Source organism: Cervus elaphus, chromosome 25 (assembly GCF_910594005.1).
Source record: "Cervus elaphus chromosome 25, mCerEla1.1, whole genome shotgun sequence".
Taxonomy (NCBI): domain Eukaryota; kingdom Metazoa; phylum Chordata; class Mammalia; order Artiodactyla; family Cervidae; genus Cervus; species Cervus elaphus.
The window spans coordinates 52,559,319-52,578,956 of record NC_057839.1 but is presented as its reverse complement, the minus strand read 5'-3'; positions in this window follow the sequence as shown (position 1 = coordinate 52,578,956).

Genomic DNA, 19,638 nt, shown 5'->3' with positions numbered 1-19,638 from the left:
GGCAGATCCCCTGGAGAAGGAAATGGCAACCCATTCCAGCAGTTTTGCCTGGGAAATCCTATGGACAGAGGAGTCTGGCAGGCCAGAGTCCATGGGGTCACAAAAGAGTTGGGCATGACTTAGCAACTAAAATAACAACAACATACTCTCTGACATTCTGCAAGTATTTTAAAAATTATAGAGGGAGCATTGTTTATGGTGCATTGATAGTGCTACAACTTCTTTGACATTTTTTTTCCCATTGAGAATAGAGTATATTTCCTCTCCTTTGAATAGAAAATGACCAATGACTGCCTTGACCACAGAGAGTGACAGTATGTCTCTTTGCCTGTCCCTGGGCTTAGCATTTAAGGACTAGCAGTTTCTGCCTTGGAATCTTGGAGTCCTAATTAGTCATGTAAAATGTCTGATAAACCCTGAAGGAGAGATGGCAGGGGATGCTCTGGTTAGAAAGCAGAGAGGCCCAGCTAAGTTCACCCTTCTGGTCATCCTGCAAAGGCCCTGAGTTTATGCATCATGTCATCTTAGATATTCCTGACCAGAGATGCTGTCAGCTGACCATTACCTAGAATTCTAGTTTACCCCAGAGGGAACTGAACAATCACCCAGGTAAAATCCTAATGCACACAATCTTCAAATGCAGCAATACAATATCGTTTAATTACCAATTTGTTTTTAGGGTAGTGAGGATGAGATGGTTAGATAGCATCACCAACTCAATGGACATGAATCTGAGAAAAATCTGGGAGATAGTGAAGGGACAGGGAGGCCTGGCATGCTGCAGTCCATGGGGTCACATAGAGTTGGACACAACTTAGTGACTGAGCAAGAATATAACTAGAGTACTGTTTTACCTAACTTATGATATAAATTGAATTTTCTACTTAGAATTTCATCCAGTTACATCTCAACAAAATATTACAAAGTATACTCAAAATTATATAAATGTACAAATTTGAAGACTTGAAGAAAAGCAAAAAACTCTTAACACTTCCACAAAGTAAAACCAATTTTAGTTTTGATTTCTATAAATGCTTATGTCCAGAGTGCTTTTGTGGTCAATAGAGGCAAAAGTCGTTGTTACTAAACCAAACACGTCTTTAAATCTAGCTCAAAAGAATTCTCTACAATCTCAGTTGGCTGAACTACAAAGCAGTTCCTTTAAACATACATTTTTTTTTCTCCTTTGGTAAAGGAAAGTATTTGGCAGAAGTTCAGGTAGAAATCAAATACTGTTCCTAGACAACCAGTAGACAAGATGAAATTTTCTTCTGAGCTGGAGATGGAATAAATATTGCAGAAATCATAGTAAATCATATGATGCATGATATATTGTAACTAAAAATTGCCTCTTCTGTCTTATAAAATGCATCTCATTGGTTGACTCGAGAGCCTTTGTTATTAGTGAGTAAAAGAAGTTTTTCTTTGGACAGGAGATAGAAAGACTTTTCCATACCCAATGCAGAATGGCCCTTTTTGTTTTTATGACAAATTGTTCCCCGAACATAAATGACATGTATTGTATTTGTTGAGTCACTCTAAAATACAAATTGAATCATTTTCTGCATGCTTAGTCTATCTAGAGTTATTGTGATAGTGATTCAGACCTTGACATTCAGAGTCCGTTGCTTGAATTAGTATCTTGGCCACAATTTTTAGCTATGTGTCCTTATAGAAGGTATTTAATCTTTATGTGACTCAGTTTTTTCCCACTTTAAAATGCTTATCTTACTGTGTGAGCATGCAGGGAGAGAGAACTATGTGACTTAAGACATGTTAAGTGTTTACAAAAGTGTTTGATACAACGTCAGTACTCAGCAAGTGCTATTAGCATCATTATTAAGTTCATATTTTTTCTAGTCACAAAATATCATATTTTTCACTTGAATCTGGTAATGCTTCATTTTTAATGACTAAACATTCTCACTAATATATTCAATGGATACATATATCTAAAGTTTTTTTTTTTTTTTACTTTTTTTTTTTTTATTTTTTTCCTTTTATTTTTATTAGTTGGAGGTTAATTACTTTACAATATTGTAGTGGTTTTTGTCATACATTGACATGAATCAGCCATGGATTTACATGTGTTCCCCATCTCATTCCCCCCTCCCACCTCCCTCTCCACCTGATCCCTCTGGGTCTTCCCAGTGCACCAGGCCCAACCACTTGTCTCATGCATCCAACCTGGACTGATGATCTGTTTCACCCTAGATAATATACATGTTTTGATGCTGTTCTCTCGAAACATCCCACCGTCACCTTCTCCCACAGAGTCCAAAAGTCTGCTCTGTACATCTGTGTCTCTTTTTCTCTTTTGCATATAGGGTTATCGTTGCCATCTTTCTAAATTCCATATATATGTGTTAGTATAGTGTATTGGTCTTTATCTTTCTGGCTTACTTCACTCTGTATAATGGGCTCTGATAGTAAGCATAAAATAGATAACTAACGAGAACCTACTGTATGGCATAGGGCTTCCCTGGTGGCTCAGATGGTAAGGGATCTTCTTGCAATGCAGGAGATCCGTGTCTGATCCCTGGGTCGGGACGATCCCCTGGAGAAGGGACAGGCAACCAGTTCCACTCTTCTTGCCTGGGACCTCATGGACAGAGGAGCCTGGCAAGCCACAGTCCATTGGGTAGCAAACACATATGAAGCAACTCAGTATGCATGCAAGTTGTTATTATTATCCTTTATATATACATTATGCATAAGCTTTGAATAAGTTATTAAAATATATTTTAATAATTAACTTTAAAAATGACAAAAAATTCTTATAATTTACATTTTGGTGTTAAAGGACATGCATAGTTTTAATGACTTTGGTACATTTAATGACTTTGGTACCCTCTAGAAGTGTGCAGTGTTTTTAAGTTTCAGTAATGTGTGAGATTATTTTCCAGAGCAGTGTCTACAACTGGAAAATATCAGGCTTGCTATTCTTTTAATGGGAACAATTAACAACAGATACATTAGTTTTACATTGAAAAACAGGAATTTACAGTGAGACTGATGTATGTTTATGGAAGATTTGCATTTGTTAATTTGTGAACCGACAGATCCTGCATTTTTGTTGCCATTTTTATTTTTAGGTTTTGGTACATTTCCAATTGTTTTTAAGTTAACCAATTGAATGTACCTTCAAAATTAAAATAAAAAAAACTGTCTATAAATGGATAAGCAATTGATTGAATTTTAAGTGTTATGCCATTTTTAAAACATTTACCAACTTGTATGGAAATCAGTTTACATGAAAGAACTTGTGAGAATAAAATGCACTTTTTATAGTTACAAATTAAGCATATCAGCTACCCACACATTTGTTATCTGTTATCAGAGTTTCTTCAATTAAGAATACTTTCTAACTAATTGAGAGCTGTTCTCTCATGTATTAGAACTTGAAAGCTCGGAGGTGGGCGATGGTATCACATAGTGCAGCCCCCTCCTCTGCTCCAACCAACAATTCTCCCAGGTTATTGCTGCTGCCCATTGTCGTCAACTTCCATCACTGCTTCCCTACACATTCTTCTCCATCACTGCTTCCTTTACAGGTTCTTCTGAAAACTATATTTCCCTGGATCAGTATGAGACACACTTGTATTAATCACTTGTGTAAGTCAAACTAATGCTCTAAGCACAAAAGCCACATGAAATGTTCTGGATTTTTTTCAGGCAGTCTCATTTATTTTGTTTTGTTTTTTCTTTAATGTTTAGTGGAGTATAGCTGCTTTTCAAAGTTGTGTTAGTTTCCTGCCGTGCAGCAAAGTGAATCAGCCATGTTAGTTGCTCAGTCATGCCCGACTCTTTGTGACCCCAAGGACGGTAGTCTGCCAGGCTCCTCTGTCTAGGGGATTTCCCAGGCAAGAATACTGGAATGGGTTGCCATTTCCTTCTCAAGGGGATCTTCATGATCCAGGGGTTGAATCCGGGTCTCCTGTGTCTGAGCCACAAGGAATCAGCCGTATGTATATGTATATCCCCACTATTTTGGATTTCCTTCCCATTTAGGTCACCGCAGAGCAATGAGTAGAGTCCCCTCTGTTATACAGTAGGCTCTCACTAGTTACCTCTTTTATATATAGTAGGGTATATATATGTCAATCCCAATCTAGCTCCCCATCCCCCTCTTTGGTGTCCTTATATCTGCTCTCTGTATCTCTACATCTGATTTGCAAACATGGTTCAACCATACCATTTTTCTAGATTCCACATGTATGGAATGTGGAATGCATATTCCACACATATGCATTCATATGCAATATTTGCTTTTCTCTTTCTGACTTCACTCTTTATGACACTCTCTAGGTCCATCTATGGCTCTGCAGATGACACAATTCCCATTGTATCCTGCCAATACAGGAGATATGGGTTTGATCCCTGGGTTGGGAAAATTCCCTGGAGAAGGGCATGGCAACCCACTCCAGTATACCAGTCTGGGAAATCACATGGATAGAGGAGCTTCAGTTCAGTTCAGTTCAGCTCAGTTCAGTCACTCAGTTGTGTCTGATTCTTTGCGACCCCATGAATCACAGCACGCCAGGCCTCCCTGTCCATCACCAACTCCTGGAGTTTACTCAAACTCATGTCCATCGAGTCAGTGATGTCATCCAGCCATCTCATCCTCTGTTATCCCCTTCTCCCCCTGCCCCCAATCCCTCCCAGCATCAGGGTCTTTTCCAGTGAGTCAACTCTTCGCATGAAGTGGCCAAAGTACTCGAGTTTCAGCTTCAACATCAGTCCCTCCAATGAACACCCAGGACTGATCTCCTTTAGGAGATAGAGGAGCTTGGCTGGCTACAATTCACAGGGTTGCAAAGAGTAAGATGTGACTTGGAGACTAAACAACAGCAGCAACATTCCACACCTTCTTTATTCATTTCTCTGTTGGTGAACATGTAGGTTGTTTCCATGTCCTGACTATTGTAACTAATATTTTTAAACGAACTTTTCACTTAAGCACAGATTCAGATTTAGAGATTGATTACAGAATAGTGCAAGAGTTCCTATATACCACGTACCCAGTTTCTTTAATTATTATTTGACATTGAAAGAAAGAAAGATAGCAATAAGTTTTGTCCGAATCATAAGTCCGCATGAACTGTAGCCTGCCAGGCTCCTCTATCCATAGGATTCTCCAGGCAAGAATACTGGAGTGGGTTGCCATTTCCTTCTCCAAGGGAACTTCCCAACCCAGGAATTGAACCCAAGTCTTCTGCACTGCAGGCAGATGCTTTACCAACTGAGCTATGCAGGAATCCCATTATTTGACATTAGTATGGTACATTTGTTCCAATTAGCTATTCTTAATACAACCAAATCACCAATATTGGTACATTGTAATTAAAGTTCATATTTTATCCAAATTTCCTACATTTTTACCTGCTGTTCTTTTTCTGTTCAAAAATATCATATTTAGTTATAATGCCAACCAGGCTTCTCTTGGCTGTGACATTTTCTCAGATTTTCACTGTTTTTGTAACCTTACTGTTTTGAAGAAAACAGATCAGATATTTTGAACAGTGTCCCTCAATTGGTATTTGTATGATACATTTTTCTCATGAGTAGACTAGAGATAGGAGCTTTGATTTTTGTTGTGTGTGTGTGTACAAGTGTTTTATCAACCTGATTTATGCTGTGATACCCTGAAGAAGCAGGATGGACCCCTTACCCACAATGATCAGAGAGAGCCTTTGAGAGCAAGAAAAAACAGACTAGCATTAGCATAGTTTTTTTTTTTTTATTGTTGTTAATTTTTTTTTTATTGTGTTTAGGGGTTGAGGCTGGGATTAATAATTCCACAAGGAAAGGAACTTAAATAGTTTGACTCTAAAATAGTTTGACTTAAGTCAAACTTAAATAGTTTGACTCTTAAATAGTTTTACTCTTCAGAGAGGACTCTGAAGGTTTTCTTATCAATTTTCCCTATTGTGGGGACAGAAAGGGAAGAGACAGGTGAGCTTTAAAAGATTTCAGCAGTCAAATATATATTTTAAAAAATGGAGTTCATTATTTTTTTAAGTTATCACTGTTGTTGACCTTGATCATGGGACTGAGCTATTGTTTATTAAGTCTCTTAACTATAAAGTCACTCATTTGTTCCCCCTCTTTCCATCTATGCTCTTTGGAAGGAATTCACCATGTGCAGGGCAAACTTAAAGGAGCAGGGCATTACCCTCCACCTCCTTGAGAGGGGAGTATCTACTTAAAATATTTGTATGCCTTCTGTTAGAAGATTTGCCTCTTCTCCTTCAAAATATATTTATTCAATGTTTCATCTGTAAAAATATACAATTGGATAGTTTATATTATTTCATAATTTGAGATACAATCTAATACTGCTTATTTTCTTGCTCAGATTCTTTGGCAATTTGTAAGTTTTACAATTGGCTTCTCTTCCACTTTGAGATAGCTCCATGATTGTGTGCTTATGGGTGTGCTTATTTTTTTTTAGCACTTTCTAATTTTCTGGCACCATAAATGTTCTAGACTCATATTGGATATTTCCTATCCTTTGTCTATAATCAGCTTTTGCTCCAAGGGGTCTTGGTTCTTTTCACTAGAGAACGATCTGAATGCCAATATCTGAATGTTATTGCTTACTGCTACTGGGGTGTAATTTCTTCTATGTCTTGTCATTTGAGATTTCCCACGTGGTACAGTGGTAAATAATCTACCTGCCAAGGCAGGAGACACAGGTTCAATCCCTGGGCTGGGAATATTCCTTGGAGAAGGGAGTGACAATCCACTCCAGTTCTTGCCTGAACAATCTCATGAACAAAGGAACCTGGCAGGTTACAGCCCATAGGGTTGCAAAGAGTTGGTCATAACTTAGTTACTAAACAACAATAGTAACAACCTTCCCCTTATAACTCTTCCTAGTTGTGATGATCAGAATGCTGGAGTATCTATGTCTGGATGCAGTAAGGTTAACTTTAGAAAAAAGGGAATGCAGGTTGAAAAACAGGTGAGTTGTAGTAGCGTGCTGGCTGGGACCATATCCACCAGTGGTGGTGGTTGTTAAGTGTTGACTCCTAACTGTTCAAGGCTCTCCTCTTTACCAGGACCATTGTCTTTAGGCTGAAAAGCGCTTTCTTACTCAGGAGAGCCTGAGGCAACAGAACTTTCTCCTGCTAGGGGTATCCTTCTTCAGTGAATTATATTGGAATTACAAAAGGCAAATTTTGTACAAAAAAGGTAATTTTTGTAATTACCACATTACCTCAAAGTAAAGGCAGTATTTTGATGTGATTTATGTTCCAGACACCCTATGGGTAAGGCCAAGCCAGATTTATCTGAGATAATATTGTCTGTAGTCTTATACCCATTACCTATAACTATCTTACTTTCTTTACTGTCATAGATTTCTCCTGAAAAGTATTTCCTCAGCAAATCACATGAAATTTGATCTCTGCCAGAAAATATCACCAAAGACATATGCAAATATGAATTTTTATTTACAGATATTAGCTATGGTCTTATGTTAAACTTTCAGTAAAGGGAAACAAAATGAATATCTAAATGGTAAAACACATAAATGAGGCAATAATACACTGTGAATTGTGATGTTATATAGCCTTAAAAGCAAGGCAGAAAAACCATGACAAATCCAATAGTAATATCCTTGGAAGCTCATTTATATCTGAGGTAATTAGCAATCATAACTAATTCTTAGGCAAGCTTTGTTTTTCCCTCCTGTTATCCAAGTCATATTCCACAAATATTGATATCTAGACTGGCAAAAATGATTACATTAGTAGTTAAAACTATCTATATTAAAAACATTTTTATAGCAAAGGTATTTATCTCTTTCCATTTTATTGCAAGAAAAAATAAGTGATAAAAACTATTTGCTATTCAGAAGAAAAAGTCATGGTCAAATTTTTATTACAAGAGATTTGTGCTTCAATGTGATAACTAAGCAAAGCTTTTATTTACCTAACTATAAATTCTGTTTTGTTGACAGCACACTATATGTGTAAATAAAAAAAAATCCAAGTTCAGGTGAAGAGCTTTATAGTCATTGTTTAATTAAATTTGAATTATTACTTTTATTAAATGCTTATATTTCTATTTTCACATGTCCCTTTCTCAAAGAGCAACTTTATATTACTTTCTTTCAGACAGAGTGTTCTTATACACTTGTGTGTATATTTATTTAAGAAAGTTTGCAGCAAAATGACTATTCAATTGTTTTAAACAATTATTTCTCAATGGGAAGATGTATCTCCTTAGTATGTGTGTAAGTATACCTGAGAAACAGATGCTAGATAGATAGATAGGTGATTGATAGACTAATAGAAAAACAGATTGATAGAGACAGATAAAAGAGAGATAGAACAAAACTTAGATCACAAATATTTCTAAAGCAAATTCTCTTCTTTACCAAATGTTTTTAAGAAATCATATTTTAAGTACTTGATCTTCATCTTCCAAGCTTCCTCTTTTCCTCTTCCCATTTTAATTGTGTATCTACTATCACTCTTCTTGGCTGTATTTTCATAAATTTGCTTCTATGAATAACTGTATAAAAAGCACTGCTTAATGTTATTTTTCAAGTATCAGTAACACACTGTTGGTGTGTATGACAGCATTTTGCACACACATGAGGAGAGAGAGGGGATTTATGTTCAATATCAGAAATGTTCAATTGGTCAGGAGTCTTCACTGCAAACAATAGAAAACAACTGTGAGTAAATTAAAGCCACAACATCAATAACAATAACAAAAGATATGACTAGAGGTTCCACTTTAAACCTCTTAATCATTATATCAACTTCACAAACTACTTTTATTAGTGCATTGGTAGGTGGAATAATGGTCTCCAATAATATACACATGCTAGTCTCTGAAATTTATTAACATATTACTTACACTTAACAGTGATTTTGCAGATGTGGTTAAGTTAAAAGTATTTTAGATGGGCAGATCATCTTGGATTATCTAAGAGGGAGAGAGAGTCATGAGAATCAGAGAGGAGATGTGATGATAGTGGCAGGGATCAGAGAGATAAGACTGCTGGTTTTGAAAATGTGAAGGAATCAGGAACCAAGGAATACAAGTGATGGTAGCCATTTCCTTCTCCAGGGTATCTTCCAAGCACAGGGAATGAACATCGTTCTTCCACATAGCAGGCAGATTATTTACCTTCTGAGTCACCAGGGAAGCCCCCTAGAAAAGGCAAGGAAATGCATTCTCCCCTTGAGCCTCCAACAGAAACTCAGCCCTGCCAATATTTCACTTTCAGTCCTATAAAACCATCCAGATTTTTGGATTTCTGACCCCTAGAACAATAAGAGAAATTAATGGAGCTTGAGAAATAATTTAATTAAAAGATTATATTTGTACTTATTAGGTTTCATATTCAAAATATATTAAATTTATTAACAGCAAAATATATTTTTCCATTTTCAGTTCAGCTCAGTTCAGTCACTCAGTCATGTCCAAAACTTTGCGACCCCAAGACTGCAGCATGCCGGGCCTCCCTATCCATCACCAACTCCCGGAGTTTACTCAGACTCATGTCCATCGAGTCAGCGATGCCATCCAGCCATCTCATCCTCTGTCGTCCCCTTCTCCTCCTGCCCCCAATCTCTCTCAGCATCAGGGTCTTTTCCAATGACTCAACTCTTCGCAAGAGGTGGCCAAAGTAGGAGTTTCAGCTTCAGTGTCAGTCATTCCAGTGAACACCCAGGACTGATCTCCTTTAGAATGGACTGGTTGGATCTCCTTGAAGTCCAAGGGACTCTCAAGAGTCTTCTCCAACACCACAGTTCAAAAGCATCAATTCTTTGGTACTCAGCTTACTTCACAGTCCAACTCTCACATCCATACATGACCACTGGAAAAAAAATAGCCTTGACTAGACGGACCTTTGTTGGCACAGTAATGGCTCTGCTTTTTAACATGATTTTTAGGTTGGTCATAACTTTTCTTCCAAGGAACAAGCTGCTTTTAATTTCACAGCTGCAGTCACCATCTGCAGTGATTTTGGAGCCCCCCAAAAATAAAGTCTGACACTGTTTCCACTGTTTCCCCATCTATTTGCCATGAAGTGATGGGACCAGATTCCATGATCTTAGTTTTATGAATGTTGAGCTTTCAGCCAACTTTTTCCCTCTCCTCTTTCACTTTCATCAAGAGGCTCTTTAGTTCTTCTTTACTTTCTGACATAAGGGTGGTGTTATCTGCATATCTGAGGTGATTGATATTTCTCCTGGAAATCTTGATTCCAGCTTGTGCTTCTTCCAGCCCAGCGTTACTCATGATGTACTCTGCATATAAGTTGAATAAGTTGACAATATACAGCCTTGATGTACTCCTTGTCCTATTTGGAACTAGTCAGTTGTTCCATGTCCAGTTCTAACTGTTGCTTCCTGACCTGTATACAGGTTTCTCAAGAGACAGGTCAGGTGTCCTGGTATTCCCATCTCTTTCAGAATTTTCCACAGTTTATTGTGATCCACACAGTCAAAGGCTTTGGCATAGTCAATAAAGCAGAAATAGATGTTTTACTGGAACTCTCTTGCTTTTTTGATGATCCAGCAGATGTTGGCAATTTGATCTCTGTTTCCTCTACCTTTCCTAAAACCAGCTTGAACATCTGGAAGTTCACGGTTCACGTATTGCTAAAGCCTGGCTTGGAGAATTTTGAGCATTACTTTACTAGCGTGTGAGATGAGTGCAATTGTGAGGTAGTTTGAGCATTCTTTAGCATTGACTTTTTTTGGGATTGGAATGAAAACTGACCTTTTCCAGTCCTGTGGCCACTGCTGAGTTTTCCAAATATGCTGGCATACTGAGTGCAGCACTTTCACAGCATCATCTTTCAGGATTTGAAATAGCTCAACTGGAATTCCATCACATCCACTAGCTTTGTTCATAGTGATGTTTTCTAAAGCCCACTTGACTTCACATTCCAGGATGTCTGGCTCTAGGTGAGTGATCACACCATCATGATTATCTAGGTCATGAAGATCTTTTTTGTACAGTTCTTCTGTGTATTCTTGCCACCTCTTCTTAATATCTTCTGCTTCTTTTAGGTCCATATCATTTCTGTCCTTTGTTGAACCCATCTTTGCATGAAATATTCCCTTTGTATCTCTAATTTTCTTGAAGAGGTCTCTAGTCTTTCCCAGTCTGTTGTTTTCCTCTATTTCTTTGCATTGATTGCTGAGGAAGGCTTTCTTATCTCTCCTTGCTATTCTTTGGAACTCTGTATCCAAATGGGAATATCTTTCCTTTTCTCCTTTGCTTTTTGCTTCTCTTCTTTTCACAGCTATTTGTAAGGCCTCCTCAGATAGCCATTTTGTTTTTCCATTTCACTTCCATCAGAATGGTCTTGATCCCTGTCTCCTGTACAATGTCACGAACCTCCATCCCAGTTCATCAGGCTCTCTGTCTATCAGATCTAGTCCCTTAAATCTATTTCTCACTTCCAATGTATAATCATAAGGGATTTGATTTAGGTCATACCTGAATGATCTAGTGGTTTTCCCTACTTTCTTCATCTGAAGTCTGAATTTGGCAATAAGGAGTTCATGATCTGAACCACAGTCAGCTCCTGGTCTTGTTTTTGTTGACTGTATAGAGCTTCTCCATCTTTGGCTGCAAAGAATATAATCAATCTGATTTTGGTGTTGACCATCTGGTGATGTCCATGTGTAGAGTCTTCTCTTGTGTTGTTGAAGAGGGTGTTTGCTATGACCAGTGCATTCTCTTGGCAAAACTCTATTAGCGTTTGACCTGCTTCATTCTGTACTCCAAGGCCAAATTTGCCTGTTACTCCAGGTTTTTCTTGACTTCCTACTTTTGCATTCCAGTCCCCTATAATGAAAAGGACATCCTCTTTGGGTGTTAGTTCTAAAAGGTCTTGTAGGTCTTCATAGAACCGCTCAACTTCAGCTTCTTCAGCGTTACTGGTTGGGGCATAGGCTTGGATTACAGTGATATTGAATGGTTTGCCTTGGAAACGAACAGAGTTCATTCTGTCATTTTTGAGATTGCATCCAAGTACTGCATTTCAGACTCTTTTGTTGACCATGATGGCTACTCCATTTCTTCTAAGGGATTCCTGCCCACAGTAGTATATATAATGGTCATTTGAGTTAAATTCACCCATTCCAGTCCATTTTAGTTTGCTGATTCCTAAAATGTCGACGTTCACCCTTGCCGTCTCCTGTTTGACCACTTCCAATTTGCCTTGATTCATGGACCTAACATTCCAGGTTCCCATCCAGTATTGCTCTTTATAGCATTGGACCGTGCTTCTATCACCAGTCACACCCACAACTGGGTATAACTTTTGCTTTGGCTCCATCCGTGCATTCTTTCTGGAGTTATTTCTCCACTTATCTCCAGTAGCATATTGGGCACCTACCGACTTGGGGAGTTCCTCTTTCAGTATCCTATCATTTTGCCTTTTCCTACTATTCATGGGGTTCTCAAGGCAAGAATCCTGAAGTGGTTTGCCATTCCCTTCTCCAGTGGGCCACATTCTGTCAGACCTCTCCACCATGGCCTGTCCCTCATGGGTGGCCCCACACGGCATGGCTTAGTTTCATTGAGTTAGAGAAGCTGTGGTTCTGAGATCAGATTGGCTAGTTGTCTGTGATTGTGGTTTTAGTGTGTCTGCCCTCTGATGCCCTCTCGCAACACTTACCCTCTTCCTTGGGTTTCTCTTACCTTGGACGAGCGGTATCTCCTCATGGCTGCCCCTCCTGACCTTGAACATGGTGTATCTCCTCTCGGTCGCCGCCCCTGACCTCAGACGTGGTGTAGCTCCTCTCGGCCGCGCTTCTGTGCGGTCCATCATGCAGAATATTTATAGAAAAATATATGAATAATCAGCCAGTAAGTAAGAAAATGGATTATAATTTAATTTTTTAACATAATCTGCCAAAGAGATAATATAAGGAAGAGAAATAATATAAGGAAGAGATAATATAAGGAAGAGAAAATATAAGGAAGAGAAAAGTTAAGCTGAAAATAAACTTCAAGGCTGGCTAAATTTTTCATTGGATAATGACTTCAAATATAGTTCTTACTCCATAAAGTTCTTGAAATGTGAAGTATACACTAGAATATAAAACAACTTGATCTCTCTGATCTCTTTAAGCCATTAATTTGGTTTATAACTATTAAAATTTCTCTGTGAGTCTGAACATTGTTATTAGGGTAGTATAGTGCTATTCCCCTTGTAGCTATAACTATCAGAAAATCATTATGGATTGATAAAGTGATGGTAAGGGTTTCATGATTCTATAGGAGAAAAAGAGGAAAGTGCTTAGCTTCTCATGTCTGTCTCAAGGAAAACCTCTAAAGTAGCTTTAAAGCAGTAATTTTAATCATGATTGCATATTTTAGCAACTCTGTTGAATTTGATTTTACAGATAAAAGTTTTTCTTTTTCTTTCTTTCTTTCTTTTTTTTGTTTAATTTCAGATGGGAAATTTCCAAACGAGGAAAAAACTTTTATTATCAATGAATGCTTGCAGAGATTTTAATCTTATTCTGTTATACAGTATGTACTTCATGATAATATATATATGGTAGATATTATTTCTTAGAAACATAATATATAAAAATCTTTTTGGCACTGAGACTTACTTCAGTACTCAGAAGGATGGAAGTACCTTCTTCCCAAAGTACTTTCTCTTGAGAGACCTAGTATGTTGATAAACTGAAAAACAGGAAAAAAGAATGTATTCAGGCAGTGTAGTTTTATTTTGACAAAGGGGGTCAACATTGGAGATAAATAGTTAACTTTTTCATTCATGTCTTAAATATATTTCAGATTCACAAGTTGATATTAATAGTGTCTTTTAATATCAGCTACATTTTATCTAAGTGTCCTCCCTACTCCTGAACAATTATCTCAATCCTCTGCATGCTATTGCTAAGTGATTTCTGAGCATGAGGAGAGAGTATTTCTGATGTACTCAGAGGAAAGCTTTCTCATCTTCATTGCTTTGTTCCTGATCCTTGCATAAAGCTACAAGTGTACCAGAGTCCAAGTAGGACCAGAAAAGACTGTTTATGAAAAATAAATTGGGAGAACAGTCAAGTCTCCCAATCTGGGGCATAGTTTTCCACTTGGAAATTATAGAGCACAGTCTGTGCTGTATGTTTCATAAAATGAACTATGAAAACAGCATTTTCGCGTTTCTCCTTCAGCTAATTTCTCTTCAGAGCACTATGAGCTTGTCCAGGGACTCAGACAATAAATCAAATGCAATTTGGGATGTTTCTACTTTTTAGTCGTTATGAATAAAGCTTCTATGAGTTGTTGTGTGAGTGTATATTTTCAAATATTCTTGGTGTGTGTAGTACCTAAGAGTGGGATTTGGGGGTCAAATGATAATTCTAGATTCAGCATTTTGATGAATTACCAAATTATTTTCCCAAGTAACTGCATCATTTTATGTTCCCAACAACTATGTACAAGGATTCCAATTTATACACACGCTCTTCAACACTTGTTATTATCTTTCATTTATTATTACATTCATCCCAGTGTTGTATGTGGGAAGTGATATGTTATTATGATGATGATTTTCACTTTATACTAAGCTGTGGCCACAGGACTGGAAAAGATCAATTTTCATTCCAATGCCAAAAAAAAAAAAAGCAATGCCAAAGAATGTTCAAACTATCGCACAATTGCACTCATCTCACATGCTAGTAACACTCAAAATTCTCTAAGCCAGGCTTCAGCAATATGTGGACCGTGAACTTCCAGATAACCAAGCTGGTTTTAGAAAAGGCAGAGGAAACAGAGAACAAATTGCCAACATCCGCTGGATCATCAAAAAAGCAAGAGAGTTCCAGAAAAACATCTATTTATTCTTTATTGACTATGCCAAAGCCTTTGACTGTGTGGATCACAATAAACTGTGGAAAATCCTGAAAGAGATGGGCACACCAGACCACCTGACCTGTCTCTTGAGAAACCTGTATGCCGGTCAGGAAGCAACAGTTAGAACTGGACATGGAAAAAAAAAAAAAAAGAAAAAAAAAAAAAAAAAGAACTGGACATGGAACAACACACTGGTTCCAAATAGGAAAAGAAGTACATCAAGGCTGTATATTGTCACCCTGCTTATTTAACTTATATGCAGAGTGCATCATGAGAAACGCTGGGCTGGAGGAAGCACAAGCTGGGATCAGGATTGCCAGGAGAAATATCAATAACCTCAGATATGCAGGTGACACCACCGTATTGGCAGAAAGTGAAGAAGAACTAAAGAGCCTCTTGATGAAAGTGAAAGAGGAGAGTGAAAAAGTTGGCTTAAAGCTCAACATTCAGAAAACTAAGATCATGGAATCTGGTCCCATCACTTCATGGCAAATAGATGGGGAAACGCTGGAAACAGTGGCTGAGTTTATTTTGGGGGGCTCCAAAATCTCTGCAGAGACTTACAGCCATGAAATGAAAAGACACTTGCTCCTTGGAAGGAAAGTTATGACCAACCTAGACACCATATTAAAAAGCAGAGACATTACTTGCTCACAAGTGTCCATTTAGTCAAAGCTATGTTTTTTCAAGTAGTAATGTATGGATGTGAGAGTTGGAATATAAAGAAAGTTGAGCACTGAAGAATTGATGATTTTGAACTCTGCGATTGGAGAAGACTCTTGAGAGTCCCTTGGACAGCAAGGAGATCAAACCAGTCAATCCTAAAGGAAATCAATCCCTCCAATAAGAGGGACTAATTCTGAGGCTGAAGCTCCAATACTTCGGCCTCCTGATGTGAAGAACTGACTCACTCAAAAACACCCTGATGCTGGGGAAGACTGAAGGCAGGAGGAGAAGGGGATAGCAGAGGATGAGATGGTTGGATGGCATCACTGCCTTAATGGACCTGAGTTTAAGCAAGCTCTGGGAGATGGTGAAGGACAGGGAAGCCTGCTATGCTATAGTTCACGGGGTCGCAAAGAATCAGACATGAGTGAGCAACTGAACAACAGCAACAGTTAAGTTCAATGGTGTATCAAAAATATAATGTTAGCCCTTATATAGTTCTATCCTGTTGCTTCACAACCTCTGAAACTTCTGGGTGTCATCTGCAACCGTCCCTGCAAACCAGGTTTGCTGAGGGTAGGAAAAGACCAAGAAAGAGGCAGACCACTCTAGATGGGTAGGTGTCAGGTTTAAAAAGGAAAGTATCTTATATACAAGGCTTACCTTAGATGGCAGCAAGATGAATAGATTACCACACCCAGCCTCCTGAACTCTGAAAGTTGATACAGGGTCCTGAACTGGGTTCAGTCACATACACACGCCATATAGTCATCACCATGTTACCATGTTACCTCTCAAGGCTGCACCCTTCAGGTAGCTTCTGGGAGGTGGCATGGATAGCAGAATGCACATTTCAATCACTAGGAGGGGTTGAGGAACCTCTGCTTGCCCAGGTTCAGCAGGCAGGGCACCTGACAATCACGTCTTCTTGATGATCTACTCCAACACACCAGCTCTGCTGGCCAGTTGTTACATTCTTACACATCCCCTCTTCCCAGTGTGGTCAGCAAGGGTTTTCACTGGCACTGAGGTGGCTTACTTAGTGGATGTTTGAACTGCTTTGGAGACAGAGGCCACAGCAACAATGCAAGAGAAAACATAGATTGAGACAGTGATTCCCAAAGTAAGTAAGAAGTTTTCCACCAGAAGCCCCAGTATCTGAACCACTGACCCTTAAGTCCCCTAGGATGAGCTCAGGTCACTGAGGCAGTTAGTTGTGTCCTCATGTGATGTAATGAATGTGATATATACATTAGCAGACTCTTCGGGTATGAATACACAACCCTCTGGATACTGGCACAAGTGCCTCCTTGTAAGGCAGTATCCATCCTATTTTGGAGGGCAGTCCAAGTCCATCCTATTTTGGAGGAGAGTTTTTCTTATTGGAGACGCTTTACTGTTAAATAAGGACAGGCTTTGCTGGTTATCATTTAAGACATGCTAGATGTCATGAATAAGAGCCTCTATGTGTACTGTATACTCCTCCATGTCAGTGGAGGCCACTGTGGCCAAATGATCACATCAACAAAAACAGAACATACCCACCTGAGCTTGAGGAAAGGGAGGTTGGAAGTTTCAGGAGAGAGGGGCTGGCAGCTTTAAGAACTTGAGCTGGTAGTGCATAAAGGTTGACCTGAGGAGGAGATGGACTGGGGGCAAGTTATGCCTGATAAAGACCCTCACCTTTTCCCCTCTCTCAATGGTGTGTGACCCATTGAAGTTACAGTGAGTTTGAACAAGTTCAGCTGCAGCAGGACAATGCGGTCCCAGTAGAGACAGACTAGCTATCCCTCAGCCAGGGATGCAAAGTAAGTCATCCATCCCAGTGGGATATCTCATTACAAATTCCAGTAGATAATGCTTTTCCCAAGGGTATTGGTGTTCTCAACAGCAGAAGACATTGATCCACAGTGAGAGTCAGGGCCATGGCTCTTTCCCATGGATCTGTTTTCCTGGTGTGAGAAAGAGGAATGGGGACAAGTCTAGGGCTACCGTCCCATGACATGTGATGGGGCTGTGCAGGTAGCACTGTGAAGGAAATCGAAAGGTCTACTGTTGTTCCTCCCACATGAAAGCAAATTGATCTTGTGACTCAATGGCTTGGGGTATACTTAAAAAAAAAAAAAAAAAAATCCTAAGTCTAGTGTAGCATGGTACATTCCTAAGATGATGGCCAAGGTATCTAAGATGGTGACAGTGTTGGGCATGGCTGCATGGATGGGGCACTGCCAACTATAGAATTTCTATTTGGTTTTTCCTTAATATATATTTTTTTCTATTTGATGAAGAATTCTTCTTATACTTTCCTTTAGTTCTTTATATTTTGTTCTTTAGTTCTTTTGACATACTTAAATAGCTGATTTATTGATTTCGTATGGTCAGTTCAATCTCTGAACTTCTTGAGGATGATGTCCATTAACTGTTTTTCCCACTGAGTTTAGACCAGATATTTCTGCTTCTTTGTATTTACCCTAATTTTTCTTTATTAGAAAGTGAAACTTTTTTCAACAATACAGCACCTCTGGAAATCAGATTCTACCCCATACCAGGGATTCTTTATTGTTGCTGCATGTTATTGTTGTTTCTTTTCTGAAATAATTATTTAATGTGTGCTTTATTTATCTTGTGGGGCCTTCCAAAACCTTGCTGGTCTAGCTTAGTGGTCAGATTGAACACAGATTTCCTCAAATTCCTGACTCCAACAAGGCTCTCAGCATTTGCTGGGTGATTCAGCATGAATGTTAGTACACACTTGAAACACTCGTAGGGCAATGTACCACTCCACCTTAATCTTCACCTTCTATTAATACTTGCACAGAGCTTCCAGGTTAGGCAAACGTAAGTAACAGGGTAAGGCTTCTCAGTTCTTCCCTGTGTGTGGACACAAGTCTGGGTTTGGGCACAGCCCGAATTGTTCATGTGATATAATGAGTAGAGGTTTGGAACTCAACAGTATGGCTGTATCCCCTTTTAGATCACATTCTCCAGTCACAGATGGAGTGCCCTCTGTGCTGAAGATGCCAGGTCCATGGGAGATGGTGACACCCAGGACTTGGTCTCCTTCCCAAGTGAGTTGGGGTCAAGAATCCACCTTCTGCAGGAGACCCTGGAGACACGAGTTTGATCCCTGGGTTGGACAGATGACCTGGAAGAAGAAATGGCAACCCACTTCATCATCCTTGCCTGGAGAATCTCATGGACAGAGAAGCCTGGGGGTTGATACAGTCCATGCATGGCAAAGAGACCAACACAGTGGAGTGACTGAGCATGCATGCATGTCAAAACATTTCAAAGTTCTCTACAGGCATATGTTTTTAGCTTTCATTGTAAGCTTTTGCCTTAGCCTTTTGTTGCCCCAAACTATTATTCACCTCCTCAGGCCTTCACAATATTAAACTGTTGTCTCTGATTGTTTTTGAAACCCCACCACCAAAAAGTTTGTTCTTCTTAGATAAACTTTAAGTTGAATTTGATAATAATTTATTAATTGGGGTCTCGAAACCATTAAGTACATCAAATAATGGCCATTCTCTTCTAAAGAAGCTCGGTCTCAACCCTATTTTCTCCTTCCAGTGACTGCCAGGCTGCTGATTTTCACCATGTTTGCAGGTGGTTACTTTTCAAGATTACTGTAGAAAGGGGATGGGGAATGAAAATAAGGACCAAAATTCAGCCATTTTTTAAAAAGCCTCCTTGAATTGCTGCAATGATTCAGTTAAATTCTAGAGTTCTGGAAAAACAGACTCTAAACAAAGCCTTGTCCATGTTCTCATTGTGCTTGTGAAGGAGAGGATTTTTGAAGATCCTCATTCTGTCATTTTCAATTATATCATCTGTCTTGATTTATAAAGCTAAGTAAGCTTGGTATCTATTGGTGAAGCCTCTTTCAGTTTGTGTCTTCAACTGTAAATCTTAACTCTATCCAACTGGAACTGGTGGAGAATAGTAAACACCGCATTCACAGACTCTGTAAGAGGCCCACATCTCTGCCTAGTCATCACTATAGCTTTTTGTTTCCATTATCCATTTCCTCTCATCCTTATCTCCTTCTAGTGCCTCAGTCTAATGATGCTTTTTTAATCTTCATTTTCCTAGGCTCTAAGAACTTTGTGGCCC